Raw genomic sequence first — 8,146 nt, forward strand, 5'->3', positions numbered from 1 at the left:
CTCATGGCTATTCACACCCGTCACCCAAGGTGGCAGCCAGATCTATTAGAGTGGACATCCTAGATGGCCAGCTAAGCTACTAGCCAACCCTGTCAGCTGATCATTGACATGTTAGCAAGTCCAGAAAATATCAGTCAAACTTGACCGTACAGGCGGATTTGCCCAATTGATAAGTGAACTCATAAGAAATGCTAAATTCTTATTGCTTTAATCACTGGGATTTGGGGTAGTTTGTTATATAGTAATAGCGAACATTTTACATGGACTTTGCTATAGCCTCAGACAAACATTTAAACTTATTCAACTGGCTTCCTGCATGAAGCCATGAATCTGATTCCAGCATGAATCTGAAGATTCCTCTGCAAATCAGGAGTACTGATTTAAATTACAAAGAACATCATATTGACAATACATTTCCCCAATTAACATCCATTCTTACCACTCACATGCAAAATACATGAGAGACTCAAACACTCATCTCCAGTGTAAGACAGAATTTTGCCATTTTGCTTGTGGCTGGGACTACAGGCACACACCACTGTGCCTGGCTCATACTGTTTTAATTAGGGTAGCTTTGTACATGTTTTGACATCAGGAAGTGTGAGTCCTTTAGTTTTTTTCTTTTTTTTTCTGCAAAAAGTGTCATTTGGATTTTGGTAGGAACTGCACTGAAACTGTAGATTGCTTTGGGCAGTATAAATATTTTGACAATATTAAATACTCCATATATGAACAGGGAATGCCTTTCCATTCACTTATGACTTTAATTTCATTTAGCAATATTCTACAGTTTTCAGTATACAAGTCTTTTGCCTGCTTGGTTAAGTTTATTCTTAAATATTTTATTATTTTTTATGCTATTAGAAATGGTATTGTTTTAATAATTTTCTTTTCGGATTATTAATTGTACATGTATTAAAAACTACTAGGCCAGGTACAATGGCTCACGCCTGTAATCCCAGCACTTTGGTAGGCCAAGGTGGGCGGATAAGGAGGTCAGGAGATGGAGACCAGCCTGGCCAACACAGTGAAACCCCGTTTCTACTAAAAATACAAAAATTAGCTGGGTGTAGTGGTGCACGCCTGTAATCCCAGCTAATTGGGAGGCTGAGGCAGGAGAATCGCTTGAACCTGGGAGGCAGAGATTGCAGTGAGCCGAGATCACAGCACTGCACTCCAGCCTGGCAACAGAGGGAAACTCTGTCTCAAAAAAACAAATAAACAAAAACTACTAATTTGGAGGTGTATTTGGAGATATATTTTGTATCTATAACTTTGTTTATTGATTCTAATAGATAAATTTGTGGAATCTTATGGCTTCTATGTGTAAGATCATATCATCTGCAAACAGGTAATTTTACTTCTGCCTTGTCCATTTGGATTTATTTTGTTTCTTTCTCTATCCTAATAGCTCTAAGACTTCCAGTATTATATTTAATAATAGTGGTAAGAGTAGGCATCCTTGCCTTGTTCTTGATCTTAGAGGAAAGCTCTCAGTTTTTCACCATTAAGTATAATGCTAGCTGTGGGCTTTTCATATGTAACATTTATTATATTGAGGTAATTTCCATCCATTTCTAATGAGTTTTTGTACCATGAAACTGTGTTGAATTTTGTCAAATGCTTTTTCTGCATTATTTGAGATAATCATGTAGTTTTTGACTTTCATTCTATTAATGTGCTTTATACATTGATTTTCACAAGTTGAACTATCTTTTCATTCTGAGTATAGTAATATTCCATTTGTTTATGGTTGTATAATTCTTTTAATGTACTTGGGAATTTGATTTCCTAGTATTCTGTTCAGAATTTTTGCATCAATATTCATCAGGGGATATTGGCCTATAGTTTTTTTGTTTTTTTTTTGGTAGTATCTTTGTCTGGCTTTGGGTAATGCTGGCCTCATATAATGAGAAAATGATCTTCCTTCTTCAGTTTTTGAAAGACTTTGAAAATGATTCTGTTAATCTCTCTTTAATGACTGACAGATTTTGCCAGTGAAGCCATCTAATCCTGGCATTTTTATTGTTGGAAGGTTTTTGTTTATTGATTCAATCTTCTTACTATTTATAGATCTATCCAGATTTTTTATTTCTTCATGATTCAATCATGGCAGGTTTTACGTATTGAATTTATCTACTTCTTCTGGGTTGTCCAATTTGTTGGCCTATTGTTCATGATAGTCTCATAAATTCGTTTTATTTCTGTGGTATTGTGATGTCTCCTCTTTTACTTCGTTTTTGTTTTTGAGTCTTCTCTATTTTTTAATTAGTCTAAAGATTTTTTATATATGTTGTTCTTTTCAAAAAACTCTTTCTTGGTTTTGCTGATTTTTTTATATTGTTTTCTACTCTGTATCTTGTTTCTGCTCTAATGTTTATTATTTCCTTTACTGATTATCTTATGGAAGTTCCATTGTATGTTAACAAATTGCTTTTCTTGTTCTTTCAGGATTCTCTCTGTCTTTGACATTTGACAGTTTGATTATAACCTGCTTTGATATTGGCCTTCTTGAGTTTGTCCTAGTCACAGTACATTGAACTTCTCAAATGTGAATGTTCATTTCTTTCCTCAGATTTGGGAAGTTTTGGGGCACCATTTCTCCCAATAAGCTCTCTGCCCCTTTTCCTATTTTCCTTCTGATACACCCATAATTCATGTATTGGTCTGCCTGATGGTGTCCCATAAGTTCCTTAGACTTTCTTCACATTTCTTCATACTTTTTTTTTGTTCCTCTGAATGCTAATTTCAGATCATCTGTCTTTAAGTTTGTTGACTCTTTTTTCTACATGATCAAGTCTGCTGTTAAACTTTTCTGGTAAATTCTTTAAGTTATTGCATTATTCAGCTTCAGAATTTGTTTGGTTCTTTGATATAGTTTCTATCTCATTGTTAGTGCATTATTTTCCTGATTTTGTTTACTTGTCTATCTGTTCTCTTTTAGCTCATTGAGTTTCTTTAAAATGGTTGCTTTGAATTCTTTGTCAAGTAGTTCATAGATCTTCACTTCTTTAGGATATTTTTCTGGAGGTTTCTTTTTCTTTTGACTTGATCAGATTTTCCTGTTTCTTCATATGTCTTGTTAAATTTTACTGGGATTTTGGCACTTAAAACAGTTACCTCTCCCAGTCTTCAAGGACTGGATTCACAGAGTGGAAGAGCTTCACTAATCAATCTAGCTTAATATTTTGGAGCCCTCTCCAACTTTTTCTGAAGACATAACTTATCTTGGCTTGCAGATCTAACTTCCCAATTAGAAAAGTTGCAACGTTTATTTTCTAGCAGCTCGTATTCTCTTCCTCCTTCTGGTGTCTGTCTACAGTAGTCCAGGCTCTACTGTGTTTCAAGAACCCACCAATCTCTCCTTTGTTCTCAGAAGCCTCCAGCCATCCAAATTATGCCAGTTCTCCATCAATGCTGCAAATCAGGCAAAACAGAAACCAGTTCCTTCTGCAGCCCCCCAAACACCAGGACATTGAACATGAGACCCACTCTTTACATTTCCTCACAAGAGAATAGCTGTAAGTTGAACCTTTTCTCCTGGTTATTCCTAGCTGTGTCAGATTAGGGAAGGGCCATCAGAGAGAAAATGCAACGGTTTTTCTTACCCCTTCCAATGTGGCTATTCTTGGATTTTTTGCTTGCTTGGTGAATTACAAATTCTTAACTGGTTTCTGAAGTTTCTATAAAAGCTTTTTGGAAATATATTGCTGTTAGATCAATTGTCTTTGGAGGAAAATGGTCTGGGGCCTTCTGTTCTACCAACTTGTTAACATCATTCCTCACATACAATTATCTTGTGTTAAAAAGTGTACCTGAATTGAAAATTTTTTTGTCATAATACAAATATTTCTAATCTTAATTCTTAAGCTATCTAAAAACATTTTAATGTATATATTTATAAGGGAGAATTGCAACAAAATATTTCAATGGCCAAAATTAATTCAAGGTATATTGAATTCTATACAATTTTAAATTATTTGATTTCATGTCTCTTTACTACTTATCATTTAGTTCAGTTTGTGAAAGGAAAATAAATCTTGGGGTCCCAAAATCACTAAGCTAAAGGGAAAAGTCAAGCTGGGAACTGCTTAGGACAAACTTGCCTCTCATTCTACTCAAAGTCACCCCTCTACTCACTGAGATAAATGCATATCTGATTGCCTCATTTGGAGAGACTAATCAGAAACTCAAAAGAATGCAACCATTTGTCTCTTATCTAACTATGACCTGGAAGCCCCCTCCATACCTTGTTTGTCCCGCCTTCACCTTGAGTTGTCCCACCTTTCTGGACTGAACCAATGTACATCTTACACATATTGATTGATGTCTCATGTCTCCCCAAAATGTATAAAACCAAGCTGTGCCCCTATCTTGGGCACATGTCATCAGGACTTCCTGAGGCTGTGTCATGGGTGCATGTCCTCAACCTTGGCAAAATAAACTTTCTAAATTAATTGAGACCTGTCTCAGATTTTTGGGGTTCATAGGTTCCATGGGGTATTTCATAGTGTAACAGCCCTTTCAAAGTTTACTTTGAATGTACTTGTTTGATTATAATATAGTCTCAAAAATCTCAAAAGTCTAATGGACCTTGTAAACTATTTAAATAAAAAATGAATAATAATATGTTTTTATACTTTTAATATTAGTTTTAGCTGATTATTTAAACCTTATATTTTTAAAAATGATTAATATTTAAATGAAGAAAAAGATAACATTTTACCACAATATAGAAATTCTTATACAATCTTTAGCTGTGCACTACACTAAAATTATTAAATGTTTAATTTTTAACTTATACCATATTAACTAAAATTGATAATAAACTATTTTTTCCACTAGGTAAAATATCATAGCAAGGCTCATCTCATTGGGATGTTTTCTTTATTTGCATGTTGCTTTCGTGTATCAAAACATTAAGTAATACAGGATAAGTAATGCAAAGTGGAATATACATCAAAAAGTGTATTTTATTAAACATTAGTTTTATTTCTAAGTTTTTTATTCTGTGGCTGTATAAAGCATAGTCATGCATTACTTGCTCTATTAAATCTATTTGTCCAGATAAATTTTGCAAGGAAGGAGTAGAGACCAACACATAATACAAGATTAAGAAGACTTTATTTATCTGTTGAATTTCCAAATCATTTAGCTTTATTTTGGAACAAGAGATGCAAAGACTGTCACTTATGCTCAAATTGTAACATAAAATATTGCCAGGTTTGAATTTCATGATGATTTGTTAGGAATATATTTGCTTCCTCTTTTTATAATCCCCTTTAATAATATGTTGAATTAATAAATTATCCATTTACTAAAAAATCAGTAAATTATCCATAATGTATTGAATTAATAAATTATCTGTATTAATAAGTTATCCATGCCTGAATTGACTTTGCTAATAACCTCTTTATAACAACTTTAATCCTCATAATCAATGGGACTAAACAAAACAATTTTATCAAGTTGTGCATTTGACAAGAACATTATGTAAGCATACAGTCTGTGCATAGAAGATAATGGTTATAATACCCACTGGCTTTACCTTCCAAAAGAATTTCGGTTATAAGTGTGTCAGTTGAGAAAAATGACGAGACAGGTCTCAGTCATTTTAGGAGGTTTATTTGCCAAAGTTAAGGATGCACTCCCTTAAAGGAAGACAAGTCTATCCTTTTCTCCAAAGATGGTCTTGAGGGATCCAAATTTAAAGGGGGAAAGGAAGGAATTGAACCCCAAAAACTGGTTTCAAGCCAATCTCATGACCTCTATGATTTTTTTCATGAGATATTGGTAAAACTATTACATAACTTTGTCAAAGTTAATTTATAGGTTAAAACCCTATGTGTCTTAATGGCTTATGCATTTCAATTAGGTCTTCAAGATGCTATATCTCCTATTATAGAAGAATTACTTAGTTTTCATGACCACACTCTTATAATTGTTTTCCTAATTAGTTCTCTGGTTTTCTATATTATTTCCCTCATATGACAACAGAATTAACACATACTAGCACTACAAATGCCCATGAAGTAGAAACTATATGGAATATCTTACCTGCCTGCTATTATCCTAATTTTAATTGTCCTCCAATCTCAACGTATCCTATATATGATAGATGAAATTAATAACCCCTTTCTCACTGTCAAAACAATTGGCCATCAGTGATATTGAATTTATGAATATACAGATTATGAGGACTTAGGCTTCAATTCTTACATAATCCCTACAACAGACTTAAAACCAGGAGAACTACGACTCCTCAAAGTTGACAATCAAGTAGTTCTCCCAATAGAAATTCCTATTGTGTATTAATTTCATCAGAAGATGTTCTACACTCATGAGCTGTCCCATCACTGGGCCTCAGAACAGATGCTATCCCCAGGCGCTTAAACCAAATGACCTTGACCACCACATGGCCAGGCCTTTACTATGACTAATGCTCAGAAATCTGTGGATCTGACCACAGCTTTATACCCATTGTTCTAGAATTAGTCCCCCTAAAATGCTTCAAAACCTGATCTATATCCTTACTCCAATGTCACTGTAAAGCTAATTAGCATTAACCTTTTAAGTTAAAGATTGAGGATTCTAAACTCCCCTGCAGCAAAATGCCCCAACTAGACACATCCATGTGACCCATTACTATTTTATCCATAATCATAACTCTATTCATCATTTTTCAATTAAAAGTCTCAAGTTTTATTTACCTTATGAATCTCACACCAAAAGCAATTAAGACACAAAAACACTCAACCCCTTGAGAATTAAAATAAATGAAAATTTATTTGCCTCGTTCATTACCCCAGCAAATATTAAGTCTACCTATGGCAATCTTAACTATTTTATTTCCCACTATGCTACTTCCCACCCTTAGCCATTTAGTCAACAACAGACTGACCTCTATTCAACAGTGGCTAATCCAACTATTATTTAAACAAATAATAACAATGCATAATATCAAGAGACAAACCTGATCCCTTATGTTAATTTCCCTGATTCTCTTTATTGGTTCAAGTAATCTTCTTGGACTTCTACCTCATTCGTTTACACCAACTACTCAATTATCAATAAACTAAGGGATAGCAATTCCTTTGTGAGCTGGAGCAGTGATCACCAGCTTCCACTTTAAGACAAAAGCTTTCTTAACCCACTTCCTATAATTTCCTACCACAAGGCACACCTATCCCGCCTATTGCCATATTAGTAATCATTGATACTATTAGCCTATTCATTAAACCAATAGCACTAGCTGTACAATTAACAGCCAACATTACAGCCGTCCACCTACTAATGCACTTAATTGGAGGAGCTACTCTAGTATTATCAACTATTAGTTTACCCACAGCTTCAATTACATTTATTATTCTAGCTTTACTAACCATCCTCGACTTTGCTATAGCCCTTATTCTAGCCTATGTCTTTACACTCCTAGTAAGCCTCTGCCTACACGACAACACATAATGATCCACTAAACTCATGCTTACCACATAGTTAACCTTAGCCTCTGACCGCTAACGGGAGCCCTTTCAGCACTACTGGTAACATCCGGCCTAGCCATATGATTTCATTTTAACTCTACCCCCCTCCTAACTAACTCTAGGCCTATTAACCAATACATTAACAATACATCAATGATGATGTGATGTTATCCAAGAAGGCACATTCCAAGGCCACCATATATCAATGGTCCAAAAAGGCCTTCGATACAGAATAATCTTACTCGTTATTTCAGAGGTGTTTTTTTCCGCTGGCTTCTTCTGAGCGTTCTACCATTCTAGCCTAGCCCTGACTCCAGAACTAGGGAGATGTTGGCCTCCAACAGGCATTTACCCTCTTAACTCTCTAGAAGTCCCTCTCCTTAATACATCTGTTTTACTTCCATCCAGAGTTTCAATTACTTGGGCTCACCACAACTTAACAGAAGGTAACCAAAGACACATACTTCAAGCACTGTCCATCACAATTGCCCTAGGTATTTACTTTACACTTCTATAAGCCTCAGAGTATTTCAAAGCCCCTTTCACTATTTCTGGTGGGGTTTACATCTCAACATTCTTCATAGCTACAGGCTTTCACGGGCTTCATGTTATTATTGGATCAACATTTCTTACTGTCTCTCTATTCCGCCAACTAAAATTTCACC

The 8,146-nt window shown here is 34.9% G+C and overlaps 1 pseudogene; it reads left to right on the forward strand.

The window, feature by feature from the left end:
- The first annotated feature begins 341 nt into the window (after positions 1 to 341).
- On the forward strand, positions 342 to 7,464 carry LOC129462428 (ATP synthase subunit a-like; annotated as a pseudogene).
- Positions 7,465 to 8,146: the final 682 nt, after the last annotated feature.

Source organism: Symphalangus syndactylus, chromosome 2 (assembly GCF_028878055.3).
Source record: "Symphalangus syndactylus isolate Jambi chromosome 2, NHGRI_mSymSyn1-v2.1_pri, whole genome shotgun sequence".
NCBI classification, from domain to species: domain Eukaryota; kingdom Metazoa; phylum Chordata; class Mammalia; order Primates; family Hylobatidae; genus Symphalangus; species Symphalangus syndactylus.